Raw genomic sequence first — 20,289 nt, forward strand, 5'->3', positions numbered from 1 at the left:
GTTTCTTATCTCCTTTGTTTCATGCATTAGGTATCTCCTAAGTTTCAAGTTCACTGCATGTGTTTTTACAGCAGCAATACAGACCATCAGGGTTGTGTCAAGGACCCGTTCTGCCCCTCCTCCACATAACCCTTGAATATGCCCAGAAGATAAATCAGAATGCCAAGGCAACACAACAGGAAATAACCAGGGGTTTATTGGCACCATTCTCAGTGCCACAGCCCAGCACAACCAGGTGATTTCCAACAACACAGAAATGCTGATAACTTTGTCACAGCAGCCCCAGAGAAAGCAGTCATGCTTTCATCCTCAAATCAATGAAACATTTACTGCACTGAAATGCTTTTCATGCAGTTCTTACATAATCTACTGTGAAATAAAAAGGGGTGAAAGATGGCCATTTGCTGAAGCATTTTTATCTCTCAGAAGCCTGAGAAGCAAGTTGTGTGTTGCATTGTTGTTTCTACACAAAACCAAATCCATGACAGAGTTAAGTGGACAAAAAAAAAACGAAGAAAAACATAATTCACATTATTTACTTTATACCTAATCCAAAGTACACACTGAGCTGACAAACAGGAGCCCTGCTTTGGCTGCAGCGAAGCCAGAGTGAGCCAACTTGTCTGGAGACTGCTGAACTGAAACTGGAACTTGAAACCCAAGCAGCTACACCTTAACTACCCTGGCCAGCATTATCCTATTCCAGATAAGGCCAGGAAAGAAAAGTCAACTCAGTCACTTCACTGTTTTTATGAAGAGACACATCTGCCTGGCAAGAACAAAGCTCGGTGAAACGTCCTAGGTGACACTAGAAGTAGTTTTCTTTGTTTGCTTGCTTGTTTTAAAACTATTATTGAATAGTTATCCTGAAAGACTTGCTGCCTTCACCTTCTGTAAGATATAATTATTTCTCTATTTTACACACCTTCTCCTTTTTTAATAAAATACAGCTTGTGGGGTTTTCCATTGCTGCAGGTACTATTCCTCGAAGTTTGGCAAAAAACCCACACAAACCCCAGACTTAGAGAAGCAAGTCTCTATTCCCCCTATTGTAAGGGAATTAAAGAAACAGCAGTATTACAGAACTACACTTACTTTGCCTGCCACAGGGGTTGTGAATGGCCAGCCAAACAATGGGAACAAAAGCACAAGTAGCTACCTCAGTACAATTATCAGGGAAGCACTTTCTTAAGGTATTTCTAACGTCTCACAAAGAGTAGGCCATTTCTTACATGACCATTAGGCAAGGCACTGACCTACTTTTACCATGTCTTACATGACCATTAGGCAAGGCACTGACCTACTTTTACCATGTGCTTTGCAATAACCTTGTCAACATCACAGCCTCCTCACCCAGTGGATGGCAGGACCCAGGGCTGTTCAGGGATGGGTGGCAGAGCACAGACACCACAGTCAAGGGCAACAGGAAGGCTGCACTAGGGTGGAAAGCAGCTTCAGAAGAATTAAATCACAGATCTTGCACCTCCAGCTGATCTTCAAGGATGCAATGTGGCCTCTAACAGAGCACAGGCAGCCAAATCTTTGTATTCCTCTCAGTGTGGCTAGTGGGAGAAATAAACATCACAATGTTCAGTTGTCTCCAATGAGGTAATGCTGTAGGAAGGTCTTCTGTGTCTGTTTTAGAAGGACAGAAAAAACAGTTGTACCTAAAGTGCATCAGCTTACAATGAATGAGGGAGGAAAAATACTCTTCTGGCACCCCAAATGTTTAAATATCTTAAAAGGTCCCAGTGAATTATTTCCCTCACACAGGACAAATGTGCTTCAGCAAACACAAGAGGTAATTAGTAAAAAGTACTAGGAAAATGTAAAAGGTGACTGTAGCTCAGGTGCACAGCACACTTCTGGTTTCACTGATGCTACTTTCTACTAAAAAGCTCAAACACTGAGAATGTCTGAAATTTTCCATTGCAGGAATGGTAGCAGGCAAAAGCAAAGAGCTGAGTAGGATGTGGTTCCCTTGGAAGCTCTTCACCTAACTTGTACCATATCTGTGTCTCAGTACCAAATCATCTCCTGTTTCCTAAGATCTCTTAATTACCCAGTTAGCAATATACTGAGATCAAGACAGTGAAGTTACTGCACCCTGAGCATAGCAAAAATATATTCCCCAATGTAGGTAAAGCCTCATGCTATTTTTAAAGGGCAGTTGTTATACAACTTGAGAGCCAGTGGAACACTTGCCAGTGGGGGAGGCAAGGAAAGAGGCAATGAAAGGAGTTTTCTCACACGTATAAAGGAAATCTGAAATGCTGTGGGGCAAAGCAGATCCCCTTGGAAGCTCTCAGGGGTGCCTAACAGGTGGTTAGCATTTAGAGATTTCTTTCTTTACCAGAAGAATATTTAGAGAACAGTCCTTAGCCAGGATGTGCTTTCTAATGGTTGGCTCACTACCCAGCATTTACAAAGGCAGTTAGAGACTTGATCCTGTGGAAAAGTTGAATTTTAACTTTTTATCTATGGTCACAGCTATACTGTTTTCAAGGAGATACAAAGTCAGGTTAGGAGGAAGATGTATGCAGTAGTTGAACTAAAACCAGTGAGAAGGTAAATTATCAAGTACACATGAAGGTTTCTTAAAAAGACTTTCAGTCTTCTGTTAGTATCATCCTGAAAGCAGAAATGCACGGAGCAATTACTTTAAATACCACTAAGAAGTTTCACTAGACAACTATGCACAAATAGCAACACAGACCATTCTTATTAAAGTTCTGATTTATTGCTAAATTTTGTGGGAAGTGACCTGGACCAAGCAAAATCTGCACAGAAATCTCTTCACTGGAAGTTTCAAGACCACCAATACTCCTGAAGTGACTAACGCAAGACATTTCTGTGCATTTTGTCCATCTGGAAGTTTGAATTGTATGCTTTAAAATATCTAAAATTAGTTTGAGACACAATTAGATACAGAAATCCTGAGAACAATGCTGCCTTAAAAATCAACCACCCTCAAGTTTTTCTTAAATAAACTGAATCAGCTAGCTCAGTACAACATGTGGTATTCAAAACTGGGCTTACTTTGCTATTCCTCAGTCCATGAATCTGAGATTTAAGGAGGAACAAAACAAAAACATATTTCTAGAATGGCTGAAAAATCAGCATAGTAGCTTAGGTTCTGCTTTCAGACCAGCCATGAATATGTCTCCAGAAGTGAAAGGTGGATGCCAAAAGATTGAGAAACATCTGGTGTGTTCCAGAAGCACAGCTAGATGCACTGATGTCATCTGTAATTTTTCAATTTGACATTATAACTCATTATTAACTTAAAGAACCAGCTTATGTAAGGCTGCACTGAAAGCAGAGCAGCTAGCAGCTTGTCAAAAGTATCTATCTTCATATTCATGGGTTTTTTTGAAAGTTGCCTTGCAATGCAAAAGACACTGGCATGAAAGGGAAACAACAAACACTCCACATTTGGCATTACCCTGCTCCCTCCCTCCGTGTTTTGTTTTTTGAGCCCCTGAAGTCAGTCTCTGGACCACTTGTAGCATTTTTCTTCCTCCTCTTCTCTTCAGTAATCTGGAGGTCAGAGAAGCCAAGAGTTTTTATAAACCTCTGATGAGCTTTTGCAGGTTCCTTGTGCCCCTATTACATAATTTTTTTGGTTGTTAGTTTTTGTTCACTGCATGGACATACAGGTTTTTACCACAGACACGTGTCACAGAGTACTCAAAGTTCCACATTTAACACATCTACTGGTTACAGGTCCTACTGGTAACAACTTCTATTACACCATTTTAGTATTATTCATTATAATATTATTATTATTGCTATACTTAGTATTTTAGTATTTATTATCCTGTTAATTCCTCCTCTTGCCTCTTGGAACAGATGATTTAAATCTCTCCCACCTCTCCACCTAGCTAGGTTAAACTCATAAAAGCTCAGGACCTTTCAGAACACCAACAATACAACAATACACCAACTTGCTTAGTAGTACTTCATAGCAGAATCCAAGAGAGCATTTTGGATGTTAAAATTCAGTCCTCTTGCAAACGTTGGGAGCACTGGGGGAGAGCTTGGGAGAGGCAAGCACATCAGCCTCTGTCTAACCCCAAACCATCCTCATCCTCCTAGCTCACAAGTAGTATTTCTCTTCTTTGGAAGACTTCTGTCCGTATCAGAAGGTCCCAGATGCCAGGGATGATGAATGATCATCACTCAGCAGCCTGAATTTCCACTCTACCAGAGCACTAGGATGACATGAACACCATGTGCTGCCTGCCCCCAGGGCAGTGAGTAGTATCAACAGTGCTGACAAGTAGCTTATCATTTTTGACACCATTGCTTGGGGAAACCTTGAAGAGACAGCACAAGTGCTACCACAAGTCATCTGAAAGCTATCATGCAAAACACTCTACCAGGACAGCTTTTATTCCTAGTTTTGGTCCTGCTCTGGCAGGGGGGTTGGATTTGATGATCTTCAGAGGTCTCTTTCAACCCCTGACATTCTGTGAATTCTGTGAAACTAATGACTTTGCTCTCTATGTAATTCCAGAGACTGTGCTCTAGACTGTAATTTTGCATTTTCCTCTGCTGAAATGCAGTGGTGTTCCCCAGGAGCTTCAGATGCTTTCTATGCACTGCTGCTCAGCACTTGCCTTTGCAACAGCAACGAACTCAACCTAGAAGATTTGTTTAAGTATTATTTTTTTCTATACAACTTTTTTGAGATCTCAGGTGTCCTTCAGTTCTGATCTGTTATGAAGATGATGATCTACTACTGCCTTGACAAAAGGCACAATCCACAGTGCAGACACAGACAAATGAACATCAACAACAAAAGGTCATTAAATACAAGCAGCAGATATCTATACAGAGCAAACAAATCCTAAGCTGTTTAGCAATTTTACTTAGAAATACAATACTGGCACATATTAAATATTTCCAAGTTGACCTTTATTTCCTAGCTGTTGTTCATTGTTTTGTTTTAGCTCTGAACACAGAACCAGCCTTGAGTTCTGTTCAGCTCCATGAGAGGAGTGCTGCCTGTGACAGCCACTACATATGTGGCAGGACCCATCTCCAGAGAATTCACTGGCCACAAAGGAATTTTACTTGTGTTCTGCAACTGGACTATCAGTTGCCTTTAATAGGAACTTCCAGCAGTACAGAGAACAGTAAAATGAGTTCCCTTAGTTTCTGCATTACTGCTAAATGCATCTGCCCTCTCCCAGCATCCATCCATCCATCCATCCATCCATGCATCCATCCCTATGGTGCTGAGACAGCTGCTGCAGCTTTGCCCATTTTTTCTCTACTTACCAGTGGTACCCTTGCACTCAAACTCCCATGGCTAAACATTCTTACACCTCCATCACTGACAGCGTTGGTCACTTCTGGCCATGGCAGAGAAGCTGCTCCTAAGACTGACAGCCAGCACCAAAGGGACATGTAGGCTGGGTGCTGATCCCAGCTTCCAGACAGCTGCCCCAAGTGCCACCCCTACCAGTGCCATAAAGGAGAGGGATCCTCTTCCAGGAGCTGCTTCACCAGCACAGTTTAGTATGGGGGAGGAAGAAAGGGCAAGAAAAACAGTGAGACAGACCTGCCCTTTATCACAGGTTTAAGATGAAGGAAGAAGAAAAACACAGGCAGACCTGCCCTTTCTGTCACCCACCAACTGCAGGATGTCCCATGGGCTGGGAGGCACCTGGGGTCCAGATAAAGAACTCCCCAGGACCATGGAGGAGCCAAAGGAAGTGATGAGACCCAAGAGGAGCACGGTGCTGGGAGACACACAGACTGCAGGCCAACCCTAAGTAGTACAGAGGCCAATCACTGGAGTTTTTTGTGATTACAGTTGGAGGTGATTCAGACTGGCAGGAAATGGTTAGCTTCAAAAAAAGTGAACACAAGACTTCCTTACATGATAGTTTCCTTGCCTCAAGTCATATTTGGATGCTTTGAACTTTCCTTTGAAACAAATGCCCCACTGAGCTTTCCAATGCCCACGCTGGCATTCTCAGCACCTGCACTGTCTTGCCAGCTTCACCAGCTCACCAGTAAGAGTTTCAGAGCATTTGGTTTGTGAATCAGAAAAGCCTTTAAAAACAGGTAAGGCAAAGCAGAGATCATTCCAAGATCCTCTTCTCTCCATACTCCACCAAAATATCCATGGAGGAAGTGTCTCCTGCCAGCTTTACCACACACCAAAAAGAGCAGGAGGATGGAGAGCCCAGTGCCAGCATAGACAGCTGCTCACATAGTTTCATATCTGATACCTGCTGTATTTTGACATACAGCAGAATCTTCCAGGACTAGGAAAAAAGCTCATTTTCCTTTCCCATTGATCTTCAATGACTACATTTAGGTTGCAATGATTATTCAGTTACTCTCATTGGAAAAAAAAAAAGTTTCTCAGCTAGCAGTGACCATTAGAATTAACAATTTACATTAGACATCCAGCAGGGTGTAAGATGCTCCAGAAGTATTAAGCTGCCTAACTTGCCTGTCTACATTTTTAGGTATAAGCAAGATACCAGCAGCCTAACTGCAAAAATTTTTAGGCTTAGAAGAAAGCAGCAGTTAGACACACCTAAAAAAGGGCCTCAGACAGTATCCTGTCCCACTCCTTTGCACCAGAAGACACATCAAGGAGAGGTCCATCTGCAGTACTGTTCCTGCCTTCAGAAATGTTATTTTTTTTTCAAATAAACTTCATAAAAAAGAAATTATGAGCATTAAAGTCATTGTACACTTCCAGATTTTTCTAACTAATTTTACACTACCATATTTTTCTAATAAGCAGTATTAATGGAAGTGCTGTGTTCTTCTAATCATTATTCAAAATGAAACTGTTCTGGCAGCCAGAGAGAAGTGTCCTTCTGCAAACTCTTCTTACAAGCTGTGGCTATCACTCAGAAATAAAACTATATTCCCTTTCCCTCACAAAAGCACTAGATTTCTGAACATCTTGTGAGTTGCAACTTCATTTTCCCATTTCAAACACTAAGCTTGCAAGAACATAATTAGATGCACAGATAATGTGGTTTTTTTTTTTTTAAAGGCTATTATGTTCCTGAAACATTTTTCCTCCCATAGTACCATTTGAGAAGACTTTTTTCTTTTTAAAGAAAGTCTTGTGCTTCAAACCCTGAAACCTGTCTATTTGATGTTGTTATTTTGTTTGTTTTTATCCAGAAGCAAGATTATTATAGTCTCTTCCCACACATTATCAGTGGGACATTATCAATTCCAATGCCAACCAAATCCTCATCCAAAGCCTCAGTTTAACCCCACATCTATGATCCTTCTTCAGCATTATTCAAAGAGAAAATACTGCAAGTCATGAAGCTTGCTTCGTAATGACAGACTGTTTCAGAGTGAAGGAAAACATTGTGCAATGTTTCCTGCATTAAAAAAAAAACAAACCAACAACCTGGCCTCATTTCCCATACCCCTCCCTCCTCCAAGTTTAGTTTTATCTCTTGAAAGCTCAAGTCACTGTGGTCATCCTTTTTACAACGGGGTGCAGAAAGTAGCACAAAAGTACCTTATAGTGGAAGGGCAAAAACTGTTCAAGATATACTTGGGGCTTTTCTTGGCAACAGACCACAGCTACTGATCATTTAACCATTCCCTCAGATGATGTTCCTCAATAACTCATGAAGACTCATATCCAGGTACTGGAACTTAAAAAGAATTTGAATTCAAGAATAATTTGGTACAACTTTAACCACGACACAGCAGCCCTAATGGCAAGTTTGGAATTTTCATTTTTTTCTTCCCCCTTTAAGCCTGAGGATGACACTGAAGCTAAGTCATGAGACCAAGAAGGGAAAAAAACATTTGCAAACTACTCATCTGAATCACACGAAAGCTTTCATGGGTTTCCTTCCAGAACAGACAAAATAAACAATTTCTATTTGTACCACAGAGCCCTGTACTTCATATCATTGTTCTTCCTTCCATTCTCAGATTACTGATGGTTTAGAAAGGTGCTGCTGTAGCAACACTCAGCCTGGGTCTCCTCATCCTTACAATGGCTTTTAAGTCCCTAGAAGCCTCAGGGTATAACCGATGCCCACAGCTAACATGCCAAACACAACCACCTACCTCCAGTGACAGCTACTGGGAACACTGCCAAGCTGTTGTCTTTGACAGCGTTTAGAGACTATCTGGCAAATAAATACAAGAACTGAGAAGTTTCCTTCAAACACACTGAAGCAGAATAGGAACTTTCAGTTAATGCATGCTGGAAAAGCAGAAACAGCTTTGCTCACAGGCCCTGGCATTTACAGTACCCAAAGAATCAAACGAGAAAAAGAAATAAAAAAAATTTCTGTATGACCTTAGCTGGAGGGATTTTCATTCTTTTTTGCTGCTCTTTTAAGTTACCCATCAGAGCAACAGAACACACTTATCCACACCTTATCCATCATCTACAGGCTCAGCAAAAGACATCAGTGTCTCTATTTCCACCTGAAAGAAGGGGAAAAAACACAAACTACAAAAACCACAGAATAAAGATTAACCAAGAAGATCTGGAATACACTTCACTGAAAGCATTTAGTATCCGGTTTCATTTTTTCTATCCTCAGCTTCAAAAATCACCTGCAAACTGCAAACCCCCTGTTTCTGTTTCACCATTCCTCCAATGAGTGAGTGAGTGAGTTTTAGGATAGATTTTATTTTTTATGTTGCTCAGTATCAGACCGTTCCAACTCTCACGATTGACAAAGCACAGAATTTAACAGAGCAGATGATCTCCAGAGGTTCCTTCCAACCCCTTCCATTCTGTAACGAGCAAGAAGAGCCTGGCTGATGAAAATATGAGTTAAAACAAGCTCAAATATCCCACTGAAAATCATGAAGTGCCTTCTTCTCATGATCCTTTCCTCTAGTTAGGGCGGTGGGGGGAATAGTGGAAGGAATTGGGGTTTGTAGGGTCGGAGGAGGCGGAGAGGCATTCCCCACAAAGGGGGAGAGGGTGGTGACACTGTGACCACCCATCTCTGCAGTACCGAAGAACAGATTGTTTACCAGGCTGCTGCTAACTTGGTCAGGGGGTGAAGGGGAGAGAAGCAAAGTTAATATCCCTGGAGATATTCAAGATGAGGCTTGATGAGGCTCTGAGCAAGCTGATCTAGGTGAGGGTGTCCCTGCTGACTGCAGCGGGTTGGACTGGATGACCCTGAGAGGTCTCTTCCAATCCAAATTATTCAAGGATTCAATCCCACCCGTGACCCCCGGCTGCAAGGAGGGAGAGGAGCCCAGCGACGCTGCTTTTTCTGCGGAGAGATCAAAACCTCCCCGGCACCTCCAGCGCTGCCACCGCCACAGAACTGTGTCCCCAGGACACTTCGTATAACGGAAACGCACCCGTGAGGAGGAAAAGTGATTAATTCGATTGCCGAGACACCCCTAAGCTTAAAAACTGAATTCGCTGCCAGAGGCCCCCACCACCAGGACACGGAGGACCGGTTCCGATTTCACAGCCCCACCTGCCCGCCCCGGGGTGCGGCAGCTCCTCGGAACGGGGATCGAGGGGGGGAAAGGGGGTACACACACACTCCCGGCCCCGCTGCCCTCCTCAGGGCTGCAGGCAAACCCCTGGGGCTGGCCTGGGCCCCGCAACACGCTCCGGGCCGCCCGGCCCTGAGACGGACCCACCGGGCGGGCTCCCGGGGCGCCGCTCGGAACCGTGTCCCGACCCCCCGTGTGGGCCGAGCCCGGCGGGCAGGTGAGGGAAGGAGAATGCGGGTGAGGAGCGCAGCAAACCGGAGCGAGGGAGGTGCCGGAGGGGGAAAAGCGGGAGAGCCGAAGGGAGCGAAGAGACGCGGAGCGGCCGTACTCACCGGGCGGGCCCGGCCGCGGAGCCGCAGCACCACTTCCTGTGCGCTGGGAAGGGAGCGGGAGGGTCCCTCCGCCGCGGAGCTTAAAAGGGGATGGTACCGACCGCCCCCGGGGCGGAACCAACCGCGCTGCTGGAGCGCCCGCTCTCCCCCCGCGAATGCCCGGCAGCCCGGGGCTGCCCGCGGTGTGGAACTGGGGCGGTGGGGGATAGCTGCTGAGGAGCCGGAGCGGCGGCTGTGGGGGCGCCGGTGGGGCCTGCAGGGCCTGGGGCCTCGGGCCTCCCGCCCCCCCGCCCAGAGGCCTGGGAGCCCGCAGCCCGTTCCCCGCCCCCCTGGGGGTGAAGGGACGCTGTGCACCCAGGAAAAACGAAAAGTACGTGGCTGAGGGCTCATGTCAGCAGAGTCTGACATACACACACACACAAACACGCACACCCACACCCGTAGGCAGCTGGTAACAAGCAAGGCGCAGACCTGGGCAGGTTCGGGCATCCCGGCACCGCCCCAGGGTCCCCCGCACCGAGCAGAGCTCCTCGGGCATGAGGGAAGTGGGAGCGTCTGAGCCCAAGCCCAGAAGCCGGCACCACCGGGCTGGACGGGGCCTCCGCCGGCCAGCGGCGACCCCGCGGGGGTCCCGGTACCGCCCCGGAACCCCCGGAACCGCGGCCGGGCCGCGCTTGCTCCGTGCTGCCTCAGAGCTGCCTCTGCAGCTGCTCGGCCCGGGTGGTTCCGTAGCCCATGGGGCAGCAGCTGTAGGTCCCGGTACCGGGCGCGGGGCCAGTGGCATTCCGAGGTCCAGTGCCGGTTTTATCCGGTGACTACAAAAGCCACAGAATTGCAGCCTTGGTGCTAGAGGTGTAGGGCCTACAACAAGCAGAATTCACTGGCAATTATTTTCTAGTTGCCCGAGTGTTTATTTACAGCCTTCCCAGAAATCCCTTATTTTAAAAATTTGCTTTTATTTTTCTGCAGGGCTTAACTTGAAGCTGTGCTTAAGGTCTCCTGCACTTTTCAGCTTGTTTGCATGAAAAGTGGCCTAGAACAGCTTACAAGGGTAAGGCCAAGAGCTGCTCAGGAAGCAGGTAATGTAGTTTTATTTCATAACTGCATCCCACATGTTTCTGGCCCCACTCATTGAAAAGAATCACACACACTCCATCCCAGGTGAAGGCTCATGCTGTAAAGACCTGCAGCCCCGAAAATTGACATCATTACTGATGTGTCTGTGACTGCTCAACAGCCTGAAATGAAGGCACCAAGTACTTTCCAGAGTGGAGCTTCTGGTGGCCTCAGTAGCAGGGGCCATCCCCTCTGTCACCCCCATTTAGCACAGAACAACTCTGTGCAAAAAAATCAATTTGTTCATAAACAGCCACACTGCACAACCTGGGAGGGGGCTGGGTGTGCAAGGACCTGCTACCTCCAGGCTAGATTTCAAGGTGTCAGACAACAGAGGTCTTTCCTGGGAATACCTTAAATAAATAATTTAAAATAGGGTTTTTCCGGATAAATTGGGATCCTTCTTTGCTGCCAGCCTGCACCTCTCTGCTCTGGTCCACTGATGGAAAGCACACTTGGCTGGGATGACTATCAGAGCACTTTCCCTGCCCTATGAAGATTGTAGTGAGGCTGGATCATCAAAGTTAGGTGGGCATCAATCAAAAATATAATTAAAGAGGCTCATGTAGAAGAGAGTTATCAGAACATTTGAGATTTTCCATGTATGTGCTCATGAAAGTAGGCAAATGTGGGTTCATTCTTTTCATTTAAAACAGTATGTAAATATACTACAATTTTAAACCTCACCTCACATGAAGTTTCAGTGTTGCATACTGCATCTGACTGTTGAATATTGCTCAGCTCCTTCTGAGTGGTGATTAGTGGGTAGGAGTTTACTAGACCCTTGTGTTACTGTACTCATCCTGAAAACTGCAGTGCTCTGTAGACATAATATTATTTGGAAGAAGATAACACAATGGAAATAACTGAAGTTATTTAATTAACTAATCCTACACTGTAGATTTCACAGAGGTTCTGACAAACCTGCATCACTGGTACAGAGTGCAACCACTCTGAATATTGTCCTTGAGGCTTCTCAGGTTTTTCTGTGCCAGAGGTAGTTGCCACTGTGTGGGGAGATCTCTGCAGTGCCTTATAGGACACTGTACACAGGATACTACTTCTTTAGGTGCCAGTTTTCTCTATTTAACTAGAGTTCTTTCACTTCCAAAAATAATTTTTTATTTCTCTATTTTTTTTTACGGAGAGAAGGAAATAATAGTTTTTTTAAACTCCAGTAATAACAACTTGGGTATTATTCACACTAAAACTCTGTATATGAGGTCTACCACAAACTATTTTTTTGCAGTGGTGCTGTGCATAACTTCTGAGTCTGCTATCAGAATAAGCTGTTCCAAGATTAGACATTCCTTCATAACTCAGACCTGTGTTTGTGCTGACTTATGTTGTAGTTCCCATTTGGTGTTATTTTTGCAGGCCTAAAGAGAGATTCCTGGTCTGTTTGTGACTATAGCAGGCAATAAAACTTTTAGCAAATGCCTGTATTTTAAGACACAAATCATTTCAGCTTGGGGATTTTCCTTAGAGAGGTCTTTGCAGCCCTCCTAGCCTCTGGAAGCAATAGGTGTGTATATAAATAGGTAACACAGCTTTGAATTTTATTAAAATACTATAATTCCTTTAGAGACAGACTTTTTTCAATGTTTTTGCTAAACAGTAAATGGTGTTCTGTGACTGGTGCAGTTAGGGAAAAGGAAGTGGCTGGCAGCTGATTGAAAAAAAGAGTTTTCCAGAACAGCATTAGCTCCAGACTTGAGTGGGTTTTTTTTTGTTGTTGTTGTTTGGTTTGTTGTTTTGTTTGGGTTTTTCCTTTTTTTTTTTTTTTTTTTTTTTTTTTTTTTAGCATATGTGTGGGCTGGAGGGGAAGAAACAATAGAAAAAAAGGATCGAGGAGCTGATCTGGGAGCATGATGCCAAAGTGAAAGAATAATGTAAATGAGACCAAAGAAAAGAAAAGGGAAAAAAAAATAGCAAAAAAAAAAAAAAGCAAGCCTTCAACAGTGGATATTTTTGTTCTCTTATCCTCCCAAGCTGAAATGAAATGTGTATGTGGAATAAGAAAAATGGTCTGTTATGTTGCCTGAAAATTCAGAGCTTTAATTGCCCAACAATAGTCATTAGTTTGCCCCAACACAGGGCCCTTTGTCAAACAGCCTTACTGTGGCACCATTCCCACACCATCCCATCTGAAGCTGCTTTCTTTATCCTGGCTTCAATTGTTGCAAATTATTTACAACAGATCCTGAACAACACAAACATAAGTATATATAATTTTTAACAGCCTGAAATAAACCACCCTTCAGTATTTTAATCCTCTTGATTTGTATTTTCTTCCCTTAAAATCCTCATTTTGCATTTTTATTCCAAATCATAACCTTTTTGTCTCTGGTCCTATCCAAGCACATCTTGTTGCTATGGGCTATGAAATAAGGGGTCACTGGAAAGGTGGAGCAGCACAGTGGAAATAACTTCTGTTTGGTTTGGAGAATCCTAACCTTGGGCTCTGCTGATGACTCCATCCTGTGAGCATCACTCAGGTCACCAAAAGGCCAACCTGGGGCTTGCTTTCTGTGCACCTCCCAGAGTCACAACACACCATGACTGTTTTCTTGTTACTGTGGGGCATCTAGGATGATTATTAAAGGTGCTTGGAAGGTCTGGGTATTTCACTTCACTGCTTTACAGGCTGAAATAATCTCTTGACTTAATAATAGGTTTAGGAGAGACAGTGCATGTGTGAACTTCCCTTGTACCAACACCTCAGAGCAACTCTACCATGCAGTAATCACCCTATATTTACTGTGCCTGTTCCTTTTATTTTGCATTCTTGCAGCATTTTGATTTAGGTAATGCTTAGACTTTTGACCTCTACTTCTGACTGTTGAAAGACTGCATTTTTTTTTTATATAGTGACTTGATATCAAATAAGTACTAATTTTTTGGCATTACGATGAACTAAATTTTGGACCCAGAAGCATATAATTTATCTAATGACTGGGAAAAGAACTGTTACAGGTTGTTTTTTTCCTGCTGTTTTGGGGTCACAGTTGCTAAATTACATAATTTCAGAAATCCTCCTTAGAAAGCAGTCTGTACAGACTGCCTCACCTACTTTAAATTCCTATAGACTCATACATTAAAGCAGACTCAGTAGTACTTATTATTAATATTGATGAAAAAAGAAGGCATTCCTTATTGAATAAGATAATACAATCAATCACATCTGTAAGTTAATGTAAGCAAGACTTAATTACTTTGTCTAAAAAAAAAGCTTTCATCTGGTGAAAATTGCTAAAGAGGCTAAAAATGCTTATTATAGTCCAGCTGTTTTTTCTTTGGATGATTTAGTTTGTCAATAGTATTGTCATCTGGAAATATTTATGGAAGGATATAGCAGAATTGTTAGCAGACAGTCCCTTAAAATAACTTTTTCTTTTTGAAATCAGTACTATGAGTTGCCAACACGAGTTTGCTGAGTGATGGATCCCAGAAACATTACAGCAGAAGTAGGGGCATCACTTTGGGTTTTGCCACTGAGGAATAGGAGAGCAGAAAGGGTATTGGAGGGAGCTGTGCTCCAGCTCCACCTCCAATCTGCAGTTACAGCTGATTATTTTTCCTGGCCACATAACCTGAGTATTTTCTGGCTGGCACAATGGGTCATATGCCCAAGGATCCACCAGTCATTTCCAGCTGCAGCAGGATATCGCACCCTATGGAATACTGGAATTCTATACTGGTTTATTTCTGACTATTCCACGACACTTAACTTCTGGCTAATGAAACCAAGAAGTGCTCTAGGCTTATTTCTAAAAAGACAATTTTATCACAAATATAATTACGATAAAGCAGCTCTGAAACAAAGTTCAAGCAGCTGCATTCTGTACCTGGAATGGAAAACAAACTACAACTTTGACTAGAGGAGTCAATAGTATGCAAAACATACCAAAATAACACATTCTTTTTTTTTTTTTTTTTTCTTCCTCCAGTACTGCAGATCAGTATCCTGTTAAAACTATGAAGTCATATATTTAAATCAATCCTGTTAAATTCTGTAGACTTTACTGTCTAGAATGCAGAAAAAAAATCAGATCGCTGTATACATGAGATTTAAGCCAGACAATCTTTGATGAACACTCCTTGTCTGAGAAGATAAGACTATAAATTATCAAGGTCTTTGGGTTGGTTATCTGGCTGGGTTTCTTTTTGTACTTGAAAAGGTTTTGCCTAAGTTACTCAGATAAATATCTGCATTCAATACTGTATCTTTATAGAGAGAAATAATTTAGCTCCATTAATCTGAAATGCTTCATGCTTTACCCAACATATTCAGCATATCAATATTTAATATGCCTGACTGCATAATCTGTTGTACTCACCGGGCCTGTATTTAAAAAAATAAAAAATACCATAAATAAAAAATATTTAAAAAAAATACCATCACCTTCTGCACAGAATAAAGAGAAAGCCAAGGGGAGGTACAGTACAGAGGTGATCATCCATGCTGACAGCAGCAAAAGGTTAGTAAAAAACTGGTGCTCATTTCTTTCTCAGTAGACAGGACCAGAGGCAAAGGAACCTCATGTGTTCATTTTCTGAACTGTCCTGGCACATTTCTGGCAGTATCTATTCACTCCAGTTCTGGGGTTTGGTTTTTTTTGTTTGTTTTTTTTTTTTTTGGCAATGTTAGCTACAGCCTTGTCTGTAACTACACAGAAAAACTTCTTCCCCTTTGAGTCCAAACTCCAGTTAGTTCATAGAGGAGATGTGATGTGTGCTTGGTGTTGAAACACTTGCAGTGTTGAAACAAGACAGGGCTAAAGGAAAGCAGGATGTACACTTTCTGCTTGACAAGAGGGAATCCTCCTGGCTACCACAGAATATCAACAGACAACTAGAAAAAAACCCAAATCCTACCTCAATTGAGCAGTTGAAAACACTGTGTTTAGATTTCCCTGAAAATCAGCATCTGTTCTCCTGGTTCATAAAAACAGCTATTTTGAGACATGTTCAAGCACACTTATTGAGACCTCACTTTTAGCAGTGTAAAACTAATTGGTAAAGATGAACTCATTTGCAAAGTCAGGATCAAATGCCACTGCACCACCTTCCTCATGGTTTCAGAAGCTCTTTAATTTTTCACTTGCAATAATTGCTTTATCTCTTCATTTTTTAAGAATCAGCTTTGCTGAGGTGAAGCTTTCATTGGCTCACATCTGTCAGTGAAGTGGAGCTCCAGATCAAATTAATTCAAAGCAGGGTTTTCCATTAGAAATGCAATCATAGGACAGCTGAATAGCAATAAGCTTTGAAATTCACTTGAATTTGTTCCTGCTTCTCGTGAAGAGCAAGGAAAAATTGCTTCAGCTTCTCCTTTCATGATCCTATTTATAGAAGTAGAATGACAATAACCTGATCTGGCAGCCTGTGCCCCACTTAAATTATGGAATATCAGGTTCAAGAGTATTTACTAGAAGGAATGGACTGCTTTTACATATCTATTCCATGTTTTTTTTTAAATTTCAAGAATGTTTGTTACCAGTTTTTTAACTGTGCTTAAAGCACAGCAGCAATTTATGCTATTTAAAAAAAAACCCAAGTAATTATTAAAAACAAAACAAAACCCAAACCAAAAAAAAAGGGTAAGGATATTTACGGGAAAAAGTGGTAAAACAGAGGTGCTGGGACTCTAGAAAGATGAGGTGGTGCCAGAAGGAAGGGGTCCTTGGGCACAGGGACACAGGGATCAGAGCCCAGGGACTCCATGGGATAAGTAGGTAGGCTAAAAGCTCTAATCTCCATTTTTAATTGAACTTCAGCATCCAGATTAACTGTGGAGTCTTGCTTAGCTGTGACACATAAGGCAGTGCTGTGTAATTGCTGAGGGGGATTTTTGTGCACTTTCTACTGAAATGTGGATTATAGGGACCATGTGCAAGGTACTGTGCCTGCTTCCTCTGCTCTCCTGTTCAAATCTTGTATGGCAGGTTCTTTACTGCATTTCTGATGCCTTTTCTAGCAGGAAAGTGCTGCTCATACTACTGTGTTTCAAGATACAATACCATGAATAGTGTTCTGTTAGGTGTTGCCCAATACATATATAATTACCCCTTGAAATAGTAGCTATTATAAGTAATCTCTAGTCTCAGGCCTAGCATTTCAAAACATTAATTTCATAACATTAGCAAACCATGTTGGAGACTTGGTTAAGCACATCAAAATAATTCAGTAAACATTATTTTTGTTTATTTAATAAATTGTCTCCGATGGCAGCTTTTGCAATCTAATTCTTTGGCTTACTTTGGACATGTAAAAGTGGTGATGTCGCTCAGTAGAAATAAAATATTCTCAATAGTGTTGTTAAAAGAACCCACATCATCTCTTTCTGCTCAGTATTTAATGAATTGTCACAGTTTGTTTTTACAAATGTTCCTGAAAGAGCAACACTGGGTGAGACTTCCAACTGTTCTGCTTTAAAATAAAAATCCTTACAATCAGCATAAACTTAATGCCTATTTGCTATGTCTGGACCAGGCCACTCTTCAGAAAGCCTCTGCACAGGAAAAACCAGTCCAGTAAGTGTTTGAATCATTTCCTGACTCAAGGCTAAAATCTGAATTATTTATGCCCTGTAGTAGAAAGAATCATTCTTCTGCTGTCAAATCAATCACTGATGGCCCTGGCCAGACAGAAACTGTCTTGGAGAACAGTGAACCCTGCATGCTTCTTGCTGGCTGGCTGCTGAAGCTGCACAGACATTAAAAAAATATACTATAAACCTGGTATTTATCTACCCCAGGCTTTCTCAGACTTTCCAAGGCTTTTCTCAGCTTTCCAAGAAGATGGACCTCTTACCAGCTTTCTCAAGGAAGGAGAGCAGCCCTCTGGAGCAGCCTCCTTGCCTGTCATATCAGAGACTCTATTTGGGATTCCACCTTTTTGACATCTTCCTTTCTAAGAGATATAAGGTTGTAATGAAGTTATTCCAAGTCTCTTCCTTTTTTTGTAAAATACTCAAGTAAATGGATACTATTCTTGTGATTGATAGCAATATGACAGATAAGAGGATTAGTGTATCCTACTCTTCTATTGATTTTTATTGGGCTAGAACTGCCTTCTTCAGAAAATCTGAGAGGAATTAGGATTGTTATTTTTTCCCAAAAAATAACTCTAAAGTTTCCCTAAATATATGGCAAGCAAGATTCTTAGCAATCTAAACCCTCATAATATATGTTAATTTGATTTCATTTTCTTTAAAAATTGAGAATACTTCCACCCTTAAGCACAGTGAAGTCAGACAGCACATTGCATTGTCAGGGAGCTATGAAGATGGCATGTTGCAAATGAAAATCTGTGCTCTCATCAAAGTCTGTGATTGTGTCAGGAAGGAAATCCCTGAACAGCCGAAAAATTATATAAAAGCTTTAACAAATACTGATGTCACCTGCAGAATACAGAAAAAAACAGACTGGAAACTGTACAGATTGATACCCAGATCTAGTCTGTTTCTAGAGGAATTCAAATCTGTGCCAATATCACAGGCTAAAAAAATTTAAGTTTAGCAATCCACAGTTTCTGAAGTTGTTCTGAACGAGGTGTCTATCAGCATGAAGCAAAAACTTTTGTTACATTGCAGGGTAAAATAAGCATCTTTTTATATTGGTATTTAGAGGCAGGATTTGCACACTGTCCAAATGATATTAAAATACTTTGTCCACATTAACATCAGCAGAGCTTTATCAGGGAGGTGACCTGGGTCAAAGCTGAGTGCTTCCTGAAAACCCAATTCCCTTTTAGATGTGGGAGGCAATAAAAACTCCCAAAACAAACAGAAACACCTAAAGCAAACATGACTATTCAAAATAAGCACATTACTTGCTATCACTGCAGTGGGTTGAACCTCTACAAACTTCTGTGCTTAGCTAATTAAATGGAAAGCTGTGGCAAAGTAAAAATGCACTTAAACCACTTATCTTCTGTGTTAATACACATTTGCCTCTATGAGCAAGGAGAATCAAGCTCTCAGCCTCATATCTAATGACAACAATCAGTGCATTGTCACTGATTTACCATTTTTTTTTTTTTTAATCAAACTTTGTGATGAACACATGGTTTCTTTCAACCTCTTTTCTAAAAAAGAAACTTGGAAAATTATTTCTTGACATGGCAATGCTCTGGAATTCTTCACATCATTTCAGAATGACCTGTAATCCATATGAAACAGCTTCCAGGTGAGATGAAGTTGGGTTTTTACAAAATGTGCTATATTAGCCCAAAATAAGGATGTAATTACTTCAGATGAGCTCAAGGTGAGGTGTACTTCTCTGTATACATGTAGGCAAAACATTTATATCTCATTCCAGAAAAATGAACTTTCATTACAACCCAAAAATACATGACTATCTGTTTTGTCTTGTTGAGATACCATGCAACCCTTCAGGAAACTAAGTATGACCAAAAAACACACGATAAAAAAAAAGAACTTCTCAAAAATGCATTAAGAGCAAGTATCTACATTTCTGTCTTAACTGGAAGACACAGTCTGCTGTCCCAAAGAATTAGAAATGAGAAGCAAATATGAATTGTAACTTATGTGAACAACTCCTCTTTACTGAAGAACTTGATAAATACTCAGTATTTCATTCACTGTCTCTTCTGGATATACATCAGAGACAGATTTGTGCCTACTACTTGCTTCTAAATGCTGCTTTTAGGCAGAGAGTAAAGATACTGTGCTAGGCATGGGTAGACCTGGGCTATTGCTTCTTTGTCCATATTTTTAGAATATCTTTTGTACTTTTGCCAGCAGACAACTGGGATATTTGATTTTATTCCAGCAAATTATTAAGAATAATTTAATTAACTTCAGAGAGGCTAATGAAATGATATGAAGTTAGATGCAGTAGGCCTGAATAGCTTAGATTTTCTTATTTTGGACAAACGTTTATACAGCTTTAGGGAATCACAGGGCTCTTTTTTAGAAAGATAGCTTAGCTCAAAAAGCCTGAACCATTCATCTCACTATGGACAATCTGCACCTTGTTTATGGAGAATGTTGCTACCTAGGGGCTGGTGAACATCATCTCCAGTATTCTGTGACATATTTACTATTGTAGCTGCAAGTGAGAGTCAGAGGGCTTTGAAATAAAGCATTTCAAAATGATGTCATTTTTAAAAGTAATTTAAAAGTTTCAGTAGAAATATCCTTGAAAAATATATTTTGAAGCTTGTATTATTCATATAAAAAGGTTTATAAAACATCAAGGAATGGAAATTTGCTTTTTAGACTCTAAAACAGGTCCAGATGAAAGTACCACAGAAAATAATCAGCATTTGCATGACAAATAGTAGATAAAGCCACATGACTTAAATATTGTGTGCCTCATGTTCA

General features: G+C 41.6%; 1 protein-coding gene and 1 long non-coding RNA gene across 4 annotated transcripts in view; one reads left to right on the forward strand and one right to left on the reverse strand.

The window, feature by feature from the left end:
- CSGALNACT2 (chondroitin sulfate N-acetylgalactosaminyltransferase 2) overlaps positions 1–9,915 on the reverse strand; it is a 32,329-nt gene extending 22,414 nt beyond the window's left edge. Inside the window, exon 1 of one of the 2 annotated variants that reach the window (XM_071749324.1) lies at positions 9,822–9,915. The gene's annotated coding sequence lies outside the window, so the exon portion shown is untranslated. Of the gene's footprint in view, positions 1–1,353; positions 1,544–9,821 lie in introns of those variants that run through there. The other variant, XM_071749325.1, reaches the window with a different exon arrangement.
- LOC139798533 (uncharacterized) lies at positions 3,639–14,127 on the forward strand. Of its 2 annotated transcripts, none has more exons than XR_011726847.1 (3): positions 3,639–9,706; positions 10,791–10,872; positions 12,742–14,127. It is a non-coding gene; the product is annotated as an uncharacterized lncRNA (long non-coding RNA). The 2 variants fall into 2 exon arrangements; XR_011726848.1 differs by lacking the exon at positions 3,639–9,706 and adding an exon at positions 10,110–10,191.
- Positions 14,128–20,289: the final 6,162 nt, after the last annotated feature.

The sequence above is a fragment of the Heliangelus exortis genome, chromosome 7 (genome assembly GCF_036169615.1).
Source record: "Heliangelus exortis chromosome 7, bHelExo1.hap1, whole genome shotgun sequence".
Taxonomy (NCBI): domain Eukaryota; kingdom Metazoa; phylum Chordata; class Aves; order Apodiformes; family Trochilidae; genus Heliangelus; species Heliangelus exortis.